At 43.1% G+C, this 20,983-nt stretch overlaps 1 protein-coding gene across 1 annotated transcript in view; it reads left to right on the plus strand.

Annotated features, from left to right (window-relative positions):
- LOC124006932 (A disintegrin and metalloproteinase with thrombospondin motifs 2-like) overlaps nt 1–20,983 on the plus strand; it is an 80,606-nt gene that overhangs the window by 13,907 nt on the left and 45,716 nt on the right. The window lies entirely within an intron of this gene.

The following is a 20,983-nucleotide window of genomic DNA, read 5'->3' on the forward strand; positions in this document are numbered from 1 at the left end:
TGCAATGTTCATTTCTCTCTAGTTCATAGTCTAATCATCAAACTATTTACCCCCCCCCCCCCTGACTCCCATTTGACCCATTCCCTCATCAGGGGTGGTGAGAGTTCACCAAAACTCCACTGACCGAGCAGAAGATACAGTAATCTGAGTGGGTGGATAAAGACATGATAAAGTCATAAAAGGGATTCACATGTCACTTCAGTTCCAACCGCAGAGCTCAGCCCGAGGATATTGGGAGACTTGCTTCTCAGTCACTTCAGATGTGTAGATTTTTTCTGAGTAGTTCTAGTTTACTCTGAAAGAATATACAAAATACATATGTAGTCCGGGCATTCTGCCAAGTTGGATTGTTATACACAAATTCTCATAAGACAAATGCACACATGTTCTCACACAATTTATATATACTTAAAGAACACGAAAACACACATTTAGACACATAATTGTATGAACTTCTAATGAGGAAACTGGAGTCAGGAGAAACACCCGCATGATGGTCTTTGGCATCAGCTGTGCGGATTGGATCGGAGGCTCAGATGTAGTCGCACAAATCCATCAGAGGTGCGTCGTTCGCAGCCAAGACGAGCTGCAGCCAGCCAACTCCTACGTGGCAGGGCTGAGTGCTGATGGGATATTAGCCTACAGTAAACTTCACTCCTCCACTGGAGGAGAGCATCGCTAATCAGAGCAGAATCTGGATAGACCTTGAAAAGAGAACGAAGGGACATTGAGTAAACAACATGACCATTGTTTTTAATATATTTAAAAGGAAAAAGACACATTTTATTTTAAGTGTTACATTATGCAACATAACTATCTTGAGGACCCATTGTCCAAGTATGTTCACTATTAGATTTGATGCCTCTTTGTGGAATGCCTTCCCTTTCACATCATGCACAAGGATTTAACTAACTAAACAAGGATTTAACTAACTAAACAAGGATTTAACTAAATAAACAAGGATTTGACTAACTAACTAAACAAGGATTTAACTAACTAAACAAGGACTTAACTAACTAAACAAGGATTTAACTAACTAAACAAGGATTTAACTAACTAAACATGTATTTAACTAACTAAACAAGGATTTAACTAAATAAACAAAGATTTAACTAACTAAACATGGATTTGACTAACTAACTAAACATGGATTTAACTAACTAAAACAAGGATTTAACTAACTAAAACAAGGATTTAAATAACTAAACATGGATTTGACTAACTAACTTAACATGGATTTGACTAACTAACTAAACATGGATTTGACTAACTAACTAAACATGGATTTGACTAACTAACTAAACATGGATTTAACTAACTAAACAAGGATTTAACTAACTAAACAAGGATTTAACTAACTAAACAAGGATTTAACTAACTAAACAAGGATTTAACTAACTAAACAAGGATTTGACTAACTAACTAAACATGGATTTAACTAACTAAACATGGATTTAACTAACTAAACATGGATTTGACTAACTAAAAATGGATTTGACTAACTAAACATGGATTTGACTAACTAAACATGGATTTGACTAATTAAACAAGGATTTAACTAACTAAACAAGGATTTAACTAATTAAACAAGGATTTAACTAACTAAACAAGGATTTAACTAACTAAACAAGGATTTAACTAACTAAACATGGATTTGACTAACTAAATAAGGATTTGACTAACTAAACAAGGATTTAACTAACTAAACAAGGATTTAACTAACTAAACATGGATTTGACTAACTAAATAAGGATTTGACTAACTAAACAAGGATTTAACTAACTAAACATGGATTTGACTAACTAACTAAACAAGGATTTGACTAACTAACTAAACATGGATTTGACTAACTAAACATGGATTTGACTAACTAAACAAGGATTTGACTAACTAAACAAGGATTTGACTAATTAAACAAGGATTTAACTAACTAAACAAGGATTTAACTAACTAAACAAGGATTTGACTAACTAAACAAGGATTTAACTAACTAAACATGGATTTGACTAACTAACTAAACAAGGATTTGACTAACTAACTAAACACGAATTTAACTAACTAAACATGGATTTAACTAACTAAACAAGGATTTAACTAACTAAACAAGGATTTAACTAAATAAACAAATATTTAACTAACTAAACATGGATTTGACTAACTAACTAAACATGGATTTGACTAACTAAACATGGATTTAACTAACTAAACATGGATTTAACTAACTAAACATGGATTTAACTAACTAAACAAGTATTTGACTAATTAAACAAGGATTTGACTAACTAAACATGGATTTAACTAACTAAACATGGATTTAACTAACTAACTTAAATCCATGTTTAGTTAGTTAGTTAAATCTTTGTTTATTTAGTTAAATTCTTGTTTAGTTAGTTAAATCCTTGTTAACTAATTAAACATGTATTTAACTAACTAAACAAGGATTTGACTAATTAAACAAGGATTTGACTAATTAAACAAGGATTTGACTAACTAAACAAGGATTTAACTAACTAAACAAGGATTTAACTAACTAAACAAGGATTTGACTAACTAAACAAGGATTTAACTAACTAAACATGGATTTAACTAACTAACTAAACAAGTATTTGACTAACTAACTAAAAATGGATTTGACTAACTAAACATGGATTTGACTAACTAACTAAACATTGATTTGACTAACTAAACATGGATTTAACTAACTAAACATGGATTTAACTAACTAAACATGGATTTAACTAACTAAACAAGGATTTGACTAATTAAACAAGGATTTGACTAACTAAACATGGATTTAACTAACTAAACATGGATTTAACTAACTAACTTAAATCCATGTTTAGTTAGTTAGTTAAATCTTTGTTTATTTAGTTAAATCCTTGTTTAGTTAGTTAAATCACTAAACAAGGATTTAACTAACTATACAAGGGTATAACTAAATAACTAAACATGGATTAAACTAACTAAACATGGATTTAACTAACTAATCATGGATTTAACTAACTAACTAAAAAAGGATTTAATTAACAGGGTGATCTATGTTGTGATCTATTAAATAAACACAAAGGACCAGCAAAATGAATAGACGAGTGTGGTGGTATAGCAGGAACCGCGGCATCTAGTGGTCAAACCTGGTACTTTCACACTACTAAATGGTAAATAATGCAAGTGATTTAATTTATACATTTCTCTGAATGGGTGGGAAAACGATCAACACATTCACAGGGAATATATTACATGGTATGGTAAAGCAATACTCCAAGCCACAGCTTTATACTACTTGTCAAACATAGAGAACTGATACTGTACTCTGGTTGGGATTTGCATAGGGTGTATTTTGGTATTTTATTAGGATCCCCATTAGCTGTTGCAAAAGCAGCAGCTATTCTTCCTGGGGTCCATACAAAACATGAAACAATACAGAACTGTCAGAGTCGTGTGTATAGGTGGCAGGGAAGTCAGGCGCAGGAGAATCAAACTTAGTAGAATGGAGTTGTTTAATGACTTTAAACAATACATAACTCCAAAACAAATGAATAATATTAAACAAAGTGGGTACGAGGACCCGTCGCGCACCAATACAAACAACACGAAATCTGAACAACAAACAAACTCTGACAAAGACATGAGGGGAAACAGAGGGTTTAATACATAACAGGTAATGAATGGGATTGAAACCAGATGTGAAGGAAGACAAGACAAAACCAATGGAAATTGAAAAATGGATCAATGATGGCTAGAAGACCGGTGACATCGACCGCCGAGCACCGCCTGAACAAGGAGAGGCATCGACTTCGGTAGAAGTCGTGACAAGAACATGACTCGACAAGAACAGATAAAGGACATAACTATATACATGTATAATTTTGAGGATTCCTCATGTCTTACTCATTGGTAGGAAGAAGTTTGGTCCAAATCAGATGTTGGTGTCACACCCTGGTCTTAGTATTTTGTGTTTATATATTTATTTGGTCAGGCCAGGGTGTGACATGGGTTTATTTTGTTGTGTTCGTATTGGGGTTTTAGTAGGCTTTGGGATTGTGGCTGAGTAGGGGTGTCTAGCATAGGCTATGGCTGCCTGAGGCGGTTCTCAATCAGAGTCAGGTGATTCTCGTTGTCTCTGATTGGGAACCATATTTAGGTAGCCTGGGTTTCACTGTGTGTTTTGTGGGTGATTGTTCCTGTCTCTAGGGTTTGTAGTCACAAGATAGGCTGTATTGGTTTTCGCGTTTCGTTTGTTGTTTTGTATATATTTGTTATTTCATGTATCATATCATTTTTCATTAAAGAACATGAGTAACCACCACGCCGCATTTTGGTCCGACTCTCTTCCAACAGGCGAACGCCGTTACAGTTGGTTACTATATTTATTGAATATTATCTGAATCCTGTAAATTAAAATGGCCAATATGGGTGCAATCAATTAGATACATTTTTCTGAGATCAAATTTAATTTCAACAACATAATGTTTCATTAATGCCAATCTTACCTCTTAACTTCAGAAACAATTTGTCATGGCTTGCAGAAATAACAATGGTGCCGGAGGGGATGGTTGCCGTATTACTTTCTACTAACCAACCGTGCTATTTTGTTAGTTTTTTCACATTGTTTGTAACTTATTTTGTACATAAAGTTGCTGCTACCGTCTCTTATTACTGAAAATAGCTTCTGGACATCAGAACAGCAATTACTCACCTAGAACTGAACAAAGATTTTTTATTTAATGAGTCCAACGCAAAGGATATACTGCTTTCCGGAGACCAGGCCCAAATGGGTTTTCTGTGCATCAGCAGGACAGAGTAGCTACGTCTGTAAATAACAGCTGGTTTGCGATGTCTAATATTAAATAAGTCTTGAGGTATTGCTCGCCTAAGGTAGAGTACCTCATGATAAGTTGTAGACCACACTATCTACCAAGAGAGTTCTCATCTATGTTATTTGTAGTCGTCTATTTACCACCACAAACCGATGCTGGCACTAAGACCGATGCTGGCACTAAGACCGATGCTGGCACTAATGCACTCAACGAGCTGTATACGGCCATAAGCAAAGAAGAAAATGCTCCCCGTCTGAGTCTGTAAAACCAACATATTTCAAGGAGACCACTCAAATCCCTGTGCCCAAGAACATGAAGGTAACCTGCCTAAATGACTACCGCCCCTAGACCCACTCCAACCGCCCCACTAGAGCGACAGATGACTCAATCACACTCCACACTGCCCTTTTCCACCTGTACAAAAGGAACACCTATGTGAGAATGCTGTTCATTGACTACAGCTCAGCGTTCAACACCATAGTGTCCCGAAAGCTCATCACTAAGCTAAGGACCCTTGGACTAAACACCTCCCTCTGCAACTGGATCCTGGACTTCCTGATGATAAGGGTAGGCAACAACACATCTGCCACACTGATCCTCAACACCAGGGCCACTCAGGTGTACATACTTAGTCCTTTCCTGTACTCCCTGTTCACTCATGACTGCATGGCCAGGCACGACTCCAACACCATCATTAAGTTTGCTGATGACACAACAGTGGTAGGCCTGATCACGACAATGATGAGACAGCCTATAGAGAGTAGGTCAGAGATCTGGCTTTGTGGTGCCATGACAACAACCTCTCCCTCAATGTGAGCAAGACAAAGGAGATGATCGTGGACTACAGGAAAATCAGGGCCGACACGCCCCCATTAACATCGACGGGGCTGAAGTGGAGCGGCTCTCCAGAACCTCAAAAAGTTCCACAGCTGCACCATCAAGAGCATCCTGACCGGTTGCATCCCCGCTTGGTATGGCAACCGCTCAGCATCCGACCGTATGGCACTACAGAGGGTAGTGCGTAGGGCCCAATACATCACTGGGTCCAAGCTTCCTGCAATCCATGACCTCTATAGCAGGTGGTGTCAGAGGAAGGCCCTAAAAATTGTCAAAGACTCCAGCCATCCTAGTCATAGACTGTTCTCTCTGCTACCGCACGTCAAGCGGTACCGGAGCACCAAGTCTAGGTCCAAAAGGCTCCTACCAAAACAGCTTCTACCCCAAATCTATACAATTAATCAAATGGCCACCTGGACTATTTACATTGACCTCCTTTGTTTTTACACTGCTGCTACTTGTTGTTTATAATCTATGCATAGTCACTTTAACCCTACCTACATGTACAAATGACCTCGACTAACCTTCACACCCCGCACATTGACTCGGTACCGGTTCCCCCAGTATATAGCCTCGTTATTGTTATGTAATTTTCTTGTGTTACTTTTTTAAAAATAGTTTTGTTTATTTAGTAAGTATTTTCTTAAATCTATTTCTTGAACTGCATTGTTGGCTTGTAAGTACACATTTCATGGTAAGGTCTACACCTGTTGTATTCAACGCTTGTGACAAATGAAATTTGATTTGATTTGACATGGAACGACTCTTGCATGATTTCTACTTAAGTTTAGCTTAGAGTCTGTTTGTGTGTGTGTGTGTGTGTGTGTGTGTGTGTGTGTGTGTGTGTGTGTGTGTGTGTGTGTGTGTGTGTGTGTGTGTGTGTGTGTGTGTGTGTGTGTGTGTGTGTGTGTGTGTGTGTGTGTGTGTGTGTGTGTGTGTGTGTGTGTGTGTGTGTGTGTGTGTTTGTCTGTTTCACCGCCACACATGTTTTTCCTTGAAAGTCATTCCCTGAAATAACAACACTCCGTTTGTCCTTTGACTAATGGCTGTTGGATGGTGATTCTTTTTTTTTGACAGGCGTCCCTGCTTCCCTCTGTACAAAGTCCTGTGCTGTCTTAGATTGTTCTGACTACATCTTGTTTAGTGGTTGGGGTTTGTGTACTGCATACGCTTCCGGCGCCGACTGAGATGGCCGCCTCGCTTCGCGTTCCTAGGAAACTATGCAGTTTTTTGTTTTTTTACGTGTTATTTCTTACATTAGTACCCCAGGTCATCTTAGGTTTCATTACATACAGTCGAGAAGAACTACTGAATATAAGATCAGCGTCAACTCACCATCAGTACGACCAAGAATATGTTTTCCGCGACGCGGATCCTGTGTTCTGCCTTACAAACAGGACAACGGAATGGATCGCATGCAGCGACCCAAGGAAACGACTCCGAAAAAGAGGGAAACGCGGCGGTGTTCTGGTCAGACTCCGAAAAAGGGCACATCGCGCACCACTTCCCAGTATTCTTCTTGCCAATGTCCAGTCTCTCGACAACAAGGTTGATGAAATCCGAGCAAGGGTGGCATTCCAGAGGGACATCAGAGACTGCAACGTTCTCTGCTTTACGGAGACATGGCTTACTGGGAAAACGCTATCCAGGGCGGTACAGCCAACGGGTTTCTCCACGCATCGCGCCGACAGAAACAAACATCTATCTGGTAAGAAGAGTGGAGGGGGCGTATGCCTCATGACTAACGGGACATGGTGTGATGAAGGAAACATACAGGAACTCAAATCCTTCTGTTCACCTGATTTAGAATTCCTCACAATCAAATGTAGACCGCATTATCTTCCAAGAGAATTCTCTTCGATTATAATCACAGCCGTATATATCCCCCCCAAGCAGACACATCGATGGCTCTGAACAAACTTTATTTAACTCTTTGCAAACTGGAAAACATTTATCCGGAGGCTGCATTCATTGTAGCTGGGGATTTTAACAAAGCCAATCTGAAAACAAGACTCCCTAAATTTTATCAGCATATCGATTGCGCAACCAGGGGTGGTAAAACCTTGGATCATTGTTACTCTAACTTCCGCGACGCATATAAGGCCCTGCCCCGCCCCCCTTTCAGAAAAGCTGACCACGACTCCATTTTGCTGATCCCTGCCTACAGACAGAAATTAAAACAAGAGGCTCCCACGCTGAGGTCTGTCCAACGCTGGTCAGACCAAGCTGACTCTACACTCCAAGACTGCTTCCATCACGTGGACTGGGACATGTTTCGTATTGCGTCAGATGGGAATATTGACGAATACGCTGATTCGGTGTGCGAGTTCATTAGAACGTGCGTCGAAGATGTCGTTCCCATAGCAACGATAAAAACATTCCCTAACCAGAAACCGTGGATTGATGGCAGCATTCGCGTGAAACTGAAAGCGCGAACCACTGCTTTTAATCAGGGCAAGGTGTCTGGCAACATGACTGAATACAAACAGTGCAGCTATTCCCTCCGTAAGGCTATTAAACAAGCTAAGCGTCAGTACAGAGACAAAGTGGAATCTCAATTCAATGGCTCAGACACAAGAGGCATGTGGCAGGGTCTACAGTCAATCACGGACTACAAGATGAAATCCAGCCCAGTCACGGACCAGGATGTCTTGCTCCCAGGCAGACTAAATAACTTTTTGCCCGCTTTGAGGACAATACAGTGCCACTGACACGGCCTGCAACGGAAACATGCAGTCTCTCCTTCACTGCAGCCGAGGTGAGTAAGACATTTAAACGTGTTAACCCTCGCAAGGCTGCAGGCCCAGACGGCATCCCCAGCCGCGCCCTCCGAGCATGCGCAGACCAGCTGGCCGGTGTGTTTACGGACATATTCAATCAATCCCTATACCAGTCTGCTGTTCCCACATGCTTCAAGAGGGCCACCATTGTTCCTGTTCCCAAGAAAGCTAAGGTAACTGAGCTAAACGACTACCGCCCCGTAGCACTCACTTCCGTCATCATGAAGTGCTTTGAGAGACTAGTCAAGGACCATATCACCTCCACCCTACCTGACACCCTAGACCCACTCCAATTTGCTTACCGCCCAAATAGGTCCACAGACGATGCAATCTCAACCACACTGCACACTGCCCTAACCCACCTGGACAAGAGGAATACCTATGTGAGAATGCTGTTCATCGACTACAGCTCGGCATTCAACACCATAGTAGCCTCCAAGCTCGTCATCAAGCTCGAGACCCTGGGTCTCGACCCCGCCCTGTGCAACTGGGTACTGGACTTCCTGACGGGCCGCCCCAGGTGGTGAGGGTAGGCAACAACATCTCCTCCCCGCTGATCCTCAACACTGGGGCCCCACAAGGGTGCGTTCTGAGCCCTCTCCTGTACTCCCTGTTCACCCACGACTGCGTGGCCACGCACGCCTCCAACTCAATCATCAAGTTTGCGGACGGCACAACAGTGGTAGGCTTGATTACCAACAACGACGAGACGGCCTACAGGGAGGAGGTGAGGGCCCTTGGAGTGTGGTGTCAGGAAAATAACCTCACACTCAACGTCAACAAAACTAAGGAGATGATTGTGGACTTCAGGAAACAGCAGAGGGAACACCCCCCTATCCACATCGATGGAACAGTAGTGGAGAGGCTAGCTAGTTTTAAGTTCCTCGGCATACACATCACAGACAAACTGAATTGGTCCACTCACACTGACCGCTTCGTGAAGAAGGCGCAGCAGCGCCTATTCAACCTCAGGAGGCTGAAGAAATTCGGCTTGTCACCAAAAGCACTCACAAACTTCTACAGATGCAAAATCGAGAGCATCCTGGCGGGCTGTATCACCGCCTGGTACGGCAACTGCTCCGCCCTCAACCGTAAGGCTCTCCAGAGGGTAGTGAGGACTGCACAACGCATCACCGGGGGCAAACTACCTGCCCTCCAGGACACCTACACCACCCGTTGTTACAGGAAGGCCATAAAGATCATCAAGGACATCAACCACCCGAACCACTCCCTGTTCACCCCGCTATCATCCAGAAGGCGAGGTCAGTACAGGTGCATCAAAGCTGGGACCGAGAGACTGAAAAACAGCTTCTATCTCAAGGCCATCAGACTGTTAAATAGCCATCACTAACATTGAGTGGCTGCTGCCAACACACTGTCATTGACACTGACCCAACTCCAGCCATTTTAATAATGGGAATTGATGGGAAATTATGTAAATATATCACTAGCCACTTTAAACAATGCTACCTTATATAATGTTACTTACCCTACATTATTCATCTCATATGCATATGTATATACTGTACTCTACAACATCGACTGCATCCTTATGTAACACATGTATCACTAGCCACTTTAACTATGCCACTTTGTTTACTTTGTCTACACACTCATCTCATATGTATATACTGTACTCGATACCATCTACTGTATGCTGCTCTGTACCATCACTCATTCATATATCCTTATGTACATGTTCCTTATCCCCTTACACTGTGTATAAGACAGTAGTTTTGGAATTGTTAGTTAGATTACTTGTTGGTTATCACTGCATTGTCGGAACTAGAAGCACAAGCATTTCGCTACACTCGCATTAACATCTGCTAACCATGTGTATGTGACAAATAAAATTTGATTTGATTTGATTTGATTCCTTTGTTTATTTATTTATATACCCTGGACAAAAATATAAACACTAATATATGGATTTTTTATGCATCTGTTGGTCAAAGATACCTTAAAAAAAAGGTAGGGGCGTAGATCAGAAAACCAGTCAGTATGTGGTGCGACCATAATTTGCCTCATGCAGCGTGACACATCTCCTTCGGATAGAGTTGATCAGGCTGTTGATTGTAGTCTGTAGAATGTGGTCCCACTCCTCTTCAATGGCTGTGCAAAGTTGTTAGATATTGGCAGGAACTGGAACACGCTGTCGCGCACGTCGATCCAGAACATTCCAAACGTGCTCAATGGATGATGACCTGTCTGGTGCGTACGAGGCCATGAAAGAACTGGAACTGTAAACAAATTTGTGCACCAAATTTGACAAAAATAATATTTTTGTGTGTATGGAAAAATTTATGGATATTTTATTTCAGCATAAAACACGAGACCAAAGCTATACATATTGCGTTTATATTTTTGTTCAGTGTATTTGATACATGTACATTTTACACACATTTGACATGCATGGTGCATTTTTACACAGTATTTATATAATTAAGATATTGTTTTTTAATTGTACAGTATCCAGACCAATTGTGTCACGCCCTGACCTTAGAGAACCGTTTTATTTCTCTATTTGCTGAGGTCAGGGTGTGATGTGGGGTGGCATTCTATGTTTTGTATTTATTTGTATTTGGCCGAGTGTGGTTCCCAATCAGAGGCAGCTGTCTATCACTCTTCATACTTAGGTAGCCTTTTTCCCACTTATGTTGTGGGATTTTTGTACAGCTCTTGTAGCCTACGGAACGGTACGTTCATTTTGGTTTCACTTTGTTATTTTGTTGCTGGTTCTCATTTAAATAAATATGATGACCACAAATTACACTGCGCCTTTGTCTCCTTCAAACAACAATTTCCACATTTTGTTATGTTACAGCCTCATTCTAAAATTGATTAACTTCTTCGTGCACCAATACCGTTAGTGGGATCATTTTCGTCAACAGCCGCTGAATTGCAGAGCGCCAAATTCAAATTTATTTACAAAAAATATTTAATTTTCATGAAATCACAAGTGCAATATAACAAAACACAGCTTAGCTTGTTGTAAATCCACCTGGCAGACAAAACATTACAAACAGCTAGCAGCAAAGTAGATTGGTCACGAATGTCAGAAAAGCAATAAAATGAATCGCTTACCTTTGATGATCTTCTGATGTTTGCACTCACGAGACTCCCAGTTACACAATAAATGTTCCTTTTGTTCGATAAAGGTTATTTTTATATCCAAAAACCTCCATTTGGTTGGCGCGTTTTGTTCAGAAATCCACAGGCTCGTGCAGGTCATGACGGGCAGACGAAAATTCCAAATAGTATCCGTAAAGTTCGTAGAAACATGTCAAACATTTTTTATAATCAATCCTCAGGTTGTTTTTACAATAAATAATCGATACTATTTCAACCAGACCGTAGCTTTTTCAATAGGAGAGAGAGAGAAATGTCTGCTCCAAGCTGTTGCACATGCAAAACTCTGCGGGCACCCAGCTATGCACTGACGCGATGTGATCGTTCTCGTTAAATTCTCAGAGTAAAAGCCTGAAACTATGTCTAAAGACTGTTCACACCATGTGGAAGCCATAGGGAAAGGAATCTGGTTGATATCCCTTTAAATGGAGGGAAGGCATGCAATGCAAAAGGGAGTTTTGTTTCTCTTAGGCACTTCCTTGTTGAATTTTCCTCAGGTTTTCGCCAGCAAAATCAGTTCTGTTATACTCACAGACAATATTTTGACAGTTTTGGAAACTTTAGAGTGTTTTCTATCCTAATCTGACAATATATGCATATTCTAGATTCTGGGCCTGAGAAATAGTTTCATTTGGGTTCATACACTCAACAGGTTAACACAGTGTCCAAAGAAGGGCCAGATGTAATCAGAATGGTGTCGTCTGCGTAGAGGTGGATCAAAGAATCACCCGCAGCAAGAGCAACATCATTGATATATACAGAGAAAAGGGTCGGCCCGAGAATTGAACCCTGTGGTACCCCCATAGAGACTGCCAGAGGTCCGGACAACTGGCCCTCCGATTTGACACACTGAACTCTATCTGAGAAGTAGTTGGTGAACCAGGCGAGGCAGTCATTTGATACACACACACACACACACACACACACACACACACACACACACACACACACACACACACACACACACACACACACACACACACACACACACACACACACACACACACACACACACACACACACACACACACACACACATCCATAGAACAGTTGTCTCAACTTACGATAAACGTGTCTTACGCATCACTGTATGTAACCTACTGCACTCATAGTTTTTTCCTGCTTTGTCCTCTTCTCAGGGCAGGGGGCTCTCCTCCTTCAACTGGGAAGGTTTCTTGTAGCTTGATTAGGGCTTCATAGGCGCTTGTAAATTCCATCCTTTGCGTTCCCCTCCATACCCACAGTACTGCCTGGAAGCGGAGCTGAGACTTGATCCCCTTTTCCTCCAGTGACTGTCTGATCGGAATTTATTCCTTGAATCGAATGGACCGGCCGTCCATTTTGTTCTCCTTTCCCCCATGTATTTTGATCTGATAGTTCCACAGTCTGAAGATTACCATGCAAGAGTCTTTAGCATTCTTTCACACCGATGGCATCATTCCAGATCTTCTGGTCATATATCCACATCAAATTCCTACATTTAACCTTTTAGTCATTTAGCAGAGTGACTTATCTTATCCAAAGTGACTTACAGTTAGTGCATTCATCTTAAGATAGCTAGATGGGATAACCACGTATCACAGACTTAGTAAGTACATTTTCCTCAATGTAGCTATCAGCAGAGTCAGAGCTAGACGGGGGAGGGGGGTCAAGTGCAATTGCTGGTTCAGGATTATTATTATAAAACATTTTGGGGGGTGGGAGGGGATTAGGAGGGGTATTATTTAAAATACTGTTTGAAGAGGTAGTGTTTTAGATGTCCAGCTTGGACTGGGCTGAGCGGGAGCTGCCCTCCCATAGGAGTGGGAGGGCCAAGAGACCAGAGGTGGCAGAATGGAGTGCTCGGGTTGGGGTGTAGGGTTTGAGCATAGCCTAAAGGTAGGGAGGGGCAGTTCCTCCTGCTGCTCCATAAATAAGCACCATGGTCTTGTAGTGGATGCGAGCTTCAACTGGAAGCCAGTGGAATGTGCAGAGGAGCAGGGTGACATGAGAGAACTTTTAAAGGTTGAAAACCAGGTGGGCTGCAGCGTTCTGGATAAGTTGCAGGGGGTTAATAGCACAAGCAGGGAGCCCAGCCAACAGCAAGTTAAGTAGTCCAGACGGGAGATGACAGGACCTGCGCTGCTTCTTGTTTGAGGTAGGGTCTTACTCTATGTATGTTGAAGAGTATGAACCTGCAGGAGCAAGTTACTGCTTTGATTTGCTTTGATTTGGTGTTGTCCAGGGTCACGCCAAGGTTCTTTGCACTCTCGCAGGGCGACACTGTGGAGTTGTCAACCGTAATGGAGGGGAGGCCTTCCCCTGGAGAAAGAGCAGCTCTGTCTCGTCAAGGTTGAGCTTGAGATGGTGGGCCGACATCCAAGCTGGGATATCTACCAGGCATGCAGAGATGCGTTTTGCCACCTGGGTATCAGTAGGGGGGTAGTAGTTGAGTGTCATCCACATAGCAAGGATAGTAGAGACCATGTGAGAATATGACGGAGCTGAGTGACTTGGTGTATAGAGAGAAGAGGAGAGGGCCTAGAACCGAGCCCTGGGGGACACCAGTAGTGAGAGTACATGGTGCAGACACAGATCCTCTTGACGTCACCTGGTCACCTGCCTGCCTGGTATGATTCAATCCAAGAGTGTGCAGAGCCAGAGATGCCCAGCCCTGAGAGGGTGGTGAGGAGGATCTGATGGGTCGAAGGCAGTGGATAGATCTAGGAGGATGAGAACAGAGGAGAGACAGTCAGCTTCGGCAGTGCGGAGAGCCTCCGTGACACAGAGAAGAGCAGTCTCTGTTGAGTGACCCGTCCTGAAGCCTGACTGGTTAGGGTCAAGAAGATTGTTCTGTGAGAGATTACTAAAGAGTTGATCAGGGACAGCACACTCAATTGTTTAGGAAATAAATGCATCTTTCCGGCCCTCCACAGGAGAAGCTAGAGCACGATGGGATAAGGAGATCCCGGCCGGCCAAACCCTCCCCTAACCCGGTCGACGTTGGCCCAATTGTGCGGCGCCTCATGGATCTCCAGGTCGCAGCTGGCTGCGACACAGCCCAGGATCAGATCTGAGTCTGTAGTGATGCAGTGCCTTAGACCGCTGCGATACTCGGGAGGCCCACAGGTCTATAGTTTTTGACATCAGATGAGTCGAGTATTGGTTTCTTGAGGAGGGGAGCAACTCGGGCCATTTCGATGTCAGAGGGGACGCAGCTAGTACGAGTTGATGAGGGAAGTGAGGAATGGTAGAAGTTCTCCAGAGATGGTTTTAAGAAGGGAGGAGCAGATGGGGTTGAGCGGGTAGGTTGTCGAGCGGCCAGACCGCGCTAGTCACAGGATTTAATCTGGCGAGAGAGAGGTAAGAAAGATATCAAGGTGTAGGTTAGTTCTGTGTGAGTGAGACCAGTGGACTCAATTGGCTGAGTGAATGAGTAGTGGATGTTGTCAACTTATTTTAAAAGTGGTTGACAAAGTTGTCCACAGAGAGGGAGTGAGGGGTAGGAGGTTGAGGATTAAGGAGGGAAAGGAGAAGGTGGAAAAGAGTTTCCTAGGTTTAGAGACAGACACTTGAGTGATAGAAAGGGGCTTTAGCAGTGCATACAGAGGAATAGAAGGTAGAGAGGAGGGTGTGAAAGGATGATAGGTCCTCCAGAAGTTTCATTTTCTTCCATTTTCGTTCGGCTGCCCACAGCCCATTTCTGTAAGCTCGCAATGAGTCACAGCCACGGAGCAGGAGGTTGAGGGGAGAACCAGCTGGGAAGAAAGGGGACAGTGCAAGTCATAAGATGTGGAAAGCAATGAGGGGAGGGTCAAAGAGGCAGAATCAGGAGACAGGAGGGAAAATGATTTAGCAGAAGGGAAAGATGATAGGATAGAAGAGGAAATAGTAGTGGGAGAGAGAGCAAAGATTACGGTGGCGCATGACCATCTGGGTAGGAGCTAAGTGGTTAGGGTTGGAGAAAAGGGGGACAGAAATTGAACAAAAGAAGTGATCAGAGACCTGGAGGGGGTTTTGCATTGAGATTAGTGGGCAAACAGCCTCTAGTAAAGACAAGGTCAAGCATATTGCCTGCCATGTGAGTTGGAGGGGATTAGAAAACGGTAAGGCCAAAAGAGGCAAGGAGAGGAAAGAGAGAGTTGGAAAGAAATGAGTCGAAGGCAGACGTCGGGAGGTTGAAGTCGCCAAGTACGAAGAGCGGTGAGCCATCGTCAGGAAATTAGCTTATCAAGGTGTCAAGCTCATTGAGGAACTCTCCAAGGGCACCTGGTGGGCAATAGATGACAACAATGTTAAGCTTGAGTAGACACTCAATGACAGCATAGAATTCAAATGAGGAGATGGACAGGTGAGAGAGGGAGAAAAGAGAAAATCTCCACTTCGGAGAAATGAGTAGACCTGTGCCAACCTCCGAGATGGTCAGATGCTCTTGGACTGTGAGACAAAACGTAGTCAGATGAAGAGAGAGCAGCTGGAGTAGCAGTGTTCCCTGGGGTGATCCATGTCTCTGTCAGGGCCAAAAAGTCAAGGGACTGAAAGGCAGTATAGGCTGAGATGAACTCAACGTTCTTGACCGCAGATCAAATGCTGCCAGAGACACGGAATTCCACATGGGTTGTGCGTGCAGGGTCCACTAAACTAGAAGGGTTGCAGCCAAGAGGTGGGGAGCGTCTGTATAGCTTACAGGGAGAGGAGCATACAGGTATAGAAAACACACATAGTTGCCCAAGCTAAAAAGGAGCAAACCTTTTATTGTCTGAATAACTAGGTAAGATACTCAAGTGAGAGAGGGGTGAGGAGCCTTCCTGTCTTTCCTTCCTCCAATAACTTCACAGAACTGTCTTTGTTTCGGCGACGGTCTTAGTTTTGCAGACGAGACTGCTGCTGACATGACCAGCTCTTACAGCTGCCGCTGAGAAACCAGGGTAGCCTGAAGTACAAACACTAATGTATGATTGCCTATGAGAGGTGAAGCCACTCCCCCTTCAATACAGCCACTGATTACTCAAACAAGTCACAAATTGCCCTGCCCCTGGTTGATGTGTCAACTAATTTCTGTAAGTTAATAGCAGTTAGCCGTTCACACACAGAGTAGGCTACTGGGAAGACCGGCAGGACGTAAAGTAAATGGGCCTAGCTATCGACAAGACAGTACTGAACAACAGATACATATCACTCTTGGAGATATCAGGAGTCCTCCAGCTATAGAATGATATCAGTTTGACCACGTAGCTGGAAAGGTCTCCCTTTTCCTCGTCAATATTCTCATGTTATTTCATCTCATTGGGGTTTCTTCATGTTTCATCTCTTTAGGTTTTCTCATGTTGTTTTGTCTATTTCGTTTTTCTTCGTGTTTTGTCTCATTAGGTTTTCTCATGTTGTTTCATCTCATTAGGTTTTCTCATGTTGTTTCGTGGGGTGGCAGATAATCTAGTGGTTAGAGCGTTGGACTAGTAACCGGAAGGTTGCAGGGTCGAAGCTGAGCTGACAAGATAAAAATCTGGAAGTTAACCCACTGTTCCTAGGCCATCATTGAAAATAAGAATTTGTTCTTACCTAGTAAAATAAAAAAATTAGGTTCTCATTTTGTTTCATCTCATTAGGTTTTATTGCTAGTCCAATTCATCTTCAAAAGGCTGCAACTTTGTTTCCAAAAAGCTAATTGTGTTATCTTGTTTGTTCATGTGCACGCCTTGTTTGTGCGTGTCTGACACGGTAGCCTGTACATTCTTTTCGAGCAAATCTACATTTATAAAAACAGATTGTAGGAGTTTGTTTGTTTTGGTGTGCATTGACAGCATTTTAGCTATGTTTTCCTGGATAGCCCTTAACGATAACCCCCCAAAAAACAATCAATGCAGCAGCGGGAACAGAGCTGGGGAACTGACAAATATCGGGGAGGAAACGAACAGGAGATAAGTGAGTCCAGGTGAGTCCAATAACGCTGATGCGAGTGACGAGAGAAGGCAGGTGTGGGTGATGGATGGCAGGAGTGCATGATGCAGGGTAATCTGGCATCCTCAAGCGCCAGGGGGAGGGAAGAGCGGGAGCAGACGTGACATTACCCCTCCCTGGGCGACCCGGTCGAGACATGGGCACAGGGCAAGCCGGATGGGGCGTGAAAGCCCAGGGAACCGTCAGGAGCGTGAGAGCCTGGCGAGCCGGTTTAGGCATGGGAGCCTGACGATCCGGCTGGCGCCGGAGTGCATGATGCAGGGTAATCTGGCGCCCTCAAGCGCCAGGGGGAGGGAAGAGCGGGAGCAGACGTGATAATCTTGCAGGATTCATAAGCTGGAATTGAAAGACTTGTTGCCATGTCCCTTTCTCTGCGAATAGTCATTCTAATGGAATCCAGAAAGATCAAAACCCTGTCCTCAAACTTTTAGATCAAAACCCTGTCCTCAAACTCTTAGATCAAAACCCTGTCCTCAAAGTTTTAGATCAAAACCCTGTCCTCAAAGTTTTAGATCAAAACCCTGTCCTCAAACTTTTAGATCAAAACCCTGTCCTCAAACTTTTAGATCAAAACCCTGTCCCAAACTTTTAGATCAAAACCCTGTCCTCAAACTTTTAGATCAAAACCCTGTCCTCAGACTTTTAGATCAAAACCCTGTCCTCAAACTTTTAGATCAAAACCCTGTCCTCAAACTTTTAGATCAAAACCCTGTCCTCAAACTTTTAGATCAATAGGTGCAAAGTTATGGGCAAAGACACAAAACATGTAAAACAACCACTTTTTATGCAGTATTAATTTACCATCCTTACAAACTACTTAATGTAAATGTACATTAGTGTATTGTACATAGGCTGGTCCTCTAGGTTTGTAGCTGTAGACTTTCCTTCAGCATGAAGAAAAAAACTATGCACAATACAGTAATTGAGTACATTGAGACATCAAGTGGTTTGTGACGATGTGATGTGATCATGTGGCTCAGTTGATAGAGCATGGCGTTTGTAATGCCAGGGTTGTGATTTTTGATTCCCACAGGTGACCAGTATGTAATTGTATGCATCACTACTGTAAGTTGCTTTGGATAAGAGTCTACTAAAATGGAAAAGGAATGAATAGACCATTTAAGTTTTCACATAGAAATAAGTTGTATTTCAAGAAACTAGAAAACGTATATCAACGTACCGTATATCAAGTATTTTTATACTCCACAAGTATAATCAGATGAACAGTTTTGTACAGATAATTATCAGACTCAAGTTACAAATGCTGGTAAACACTCAAATACATTTAGTTTTAATAATAAATCTCACAAAAGTTGTGCACTGGGCCTTTACTAGTTCTGTATTAGCAGACTGATTCCGACATCTTCAGCGCAAGCAATGTGATTTCTTCTGCAACCCCTGACCCCCCCCCCCCTCTCCCCAGTCAAAAATCGCAGCACACCCACCCCTAAACTACTTCCCGCAGCTATAGGAGCTACTCGCTCCCCATGCATCCTACTGGTACACACATCCGCCTCCGAGTCTCAGAGCCGAGTGCTTTTTGTTGACATTTAGACTGAAAGCATCTGATCCAGCCGATCTCATGAGAGTGGTTTCTCTGCTATGGTTTAGCTTTTGCATTGTCACTGAAACTTTCCCAGAGGCCCCCGTTGGCGAAGTACCTGCCACAAGGGTGCAACCTCCACAGTCCCACCGGGGGTTACAGCTAACAGCATTAGGACTGCACCGGGCACCGTTGACGAAGTACCTGCCACAAGGGTGCAACCTCCACAGTCCCACCGGGGGTTACAGCTAACAGCATTAGGACTGCACCGGGCACCGGGCTATTTATACATGAAGTAGAAACTCTTGAAGTAGCCAAGACACGCTAATAAAAAAAACACCTGTGGTTCAATGCTTTCTCTTCAACCATTTTTATCATTACAAAGTGCGATCATGTCACCATCTTTTTTCAACTAACACTTCTCCTCTGTGTATAATATGAGGGGATCTTGAGGACTGCTACTGGGAAGCCCAGTATTAACACCATCAGCAATGACACACAGTATCTATCAACACTAATGAGGAGTCGATGTCCGCCGCATCATCGGTATAGAATCCCAGCACACGTGACCAACCCTCCTCTCTATCACTCTATTTATAGTCCACGGCAGAGAACACTGTTGTTCTTCGAAGGCTTTACCCTTGAAATATGATGACTTTGTTGTTTTTAAATTCCGTGTCAGTTGACTTTGTTATACTATAATGGGTGAGCAGCATCCACTTTGGCTCAGGGTGCCTGTGTTGGAATGTGCTGAGTTGTGGCTTTGATGGGTGAAATAAAGACTGGCCCTGGTGTGAGCTGAAGGTAACCTGAGCAATGGGTGTTTTGTCCCCTGTCCCCTCTCTACTTCCCTGGCTGCTTGTGTTGCAAGGTCTGATCTGTCTATTCTAATGGACTGCTTGGGTTGCCAGGTCTGATCCATCTATTCTTATTGACTGCTTGGGTTGCCAGGTCCGGTCCATCTATTCCAAAGCTTCAATCAAGATCCCAGAATTGACCTGGACCAGGAGTCCACGAAGACAGAATTCATCAAATAAAAAAATCAAATCAGATTTTATTAGTCGTATGTGTCGAAAACAACAGCTGTAGACCTTACAGTGAAATGCCTACTTACAAGCCCCTAACCAACAATGAGGTGTAAAAAAATAAGGATAAGAATAAGAAGTAAAAGTAACAAGTAATTAAAGAGTAGTAACAATAGCAAGTCTATATACAGGGGGGTACCGGTACGGAGTCAATGTGCTAGTTGATGTGCTAGTCAATGGGTTAGTGAGGTAATATGCAAAGATGATAACAACAGAGAGTAGCAGCGGTGTAAAAGAGGGCGGGCAATGCAAATAGTCTGGGTAGCCATTTGATTAAATGTCCAGGAGTCTTATGGCTTGGGGATAGAAGCTGTTAAGAAGCCTCTTAGACCTAGACTTGGTGCTCTGGTACCGCTTGCCGTATGGTAGCAGAATGAACCGTCTATGACTAGGATGGGTGGAGTCTTTGGCATTTTTTAGGGCACGGTCTCAGAGGCACACCAAGGAACACACACCAAGCAACTTGAAGCTCTCAACCTGCTCCACTGCTGCCCCGTCGATGAGAATGGGGGAATGCACGGTCCTCTTTTTCCTGTACTCCACAATCATCTCCTTTCGTCTTGATCACGTTGAGAGAGAGGTTGTTGTGCTGGTACCACACAGCCAGGTCTCTGACCTCCTCCCTATAGGCTGTCTCGTTGTTGCTAGTGATCATGCATACCACTGTTGTGTCATCGGTAAAATGAATGATGGTGTTGGAGTCGTGCCTGGCCGTGCAGTCATGAGTGAACAGGGAGTACAGGAGGGGACTGAGCACGCACCCCTGAGAGGCCCCTGTGTTGAGGGTCAGCATGTCGGATGTGTTGTTAACTACCCTTACCACCTGGGGGTGGCCTGTCAGGAAGTCCAGGACCA

Source organism: Oncorhynchus gorbuscha, linkage group LG20, assembly GCF_021184085.1.
Source record: "Oncorhynchus gorbuscha isolate QuinsamMale2020 ecotype Even-year linkage group LG20, OgorEven_v1.0, whole genome shotgun sequence".
Taxonomy (NCBI): Eukaryota; Metazoa; Chordata; class Actinopteri; order Salmoniformes; family Salmonidae; genus Oncorhynchus; species Oncorhynchus gorbuscha.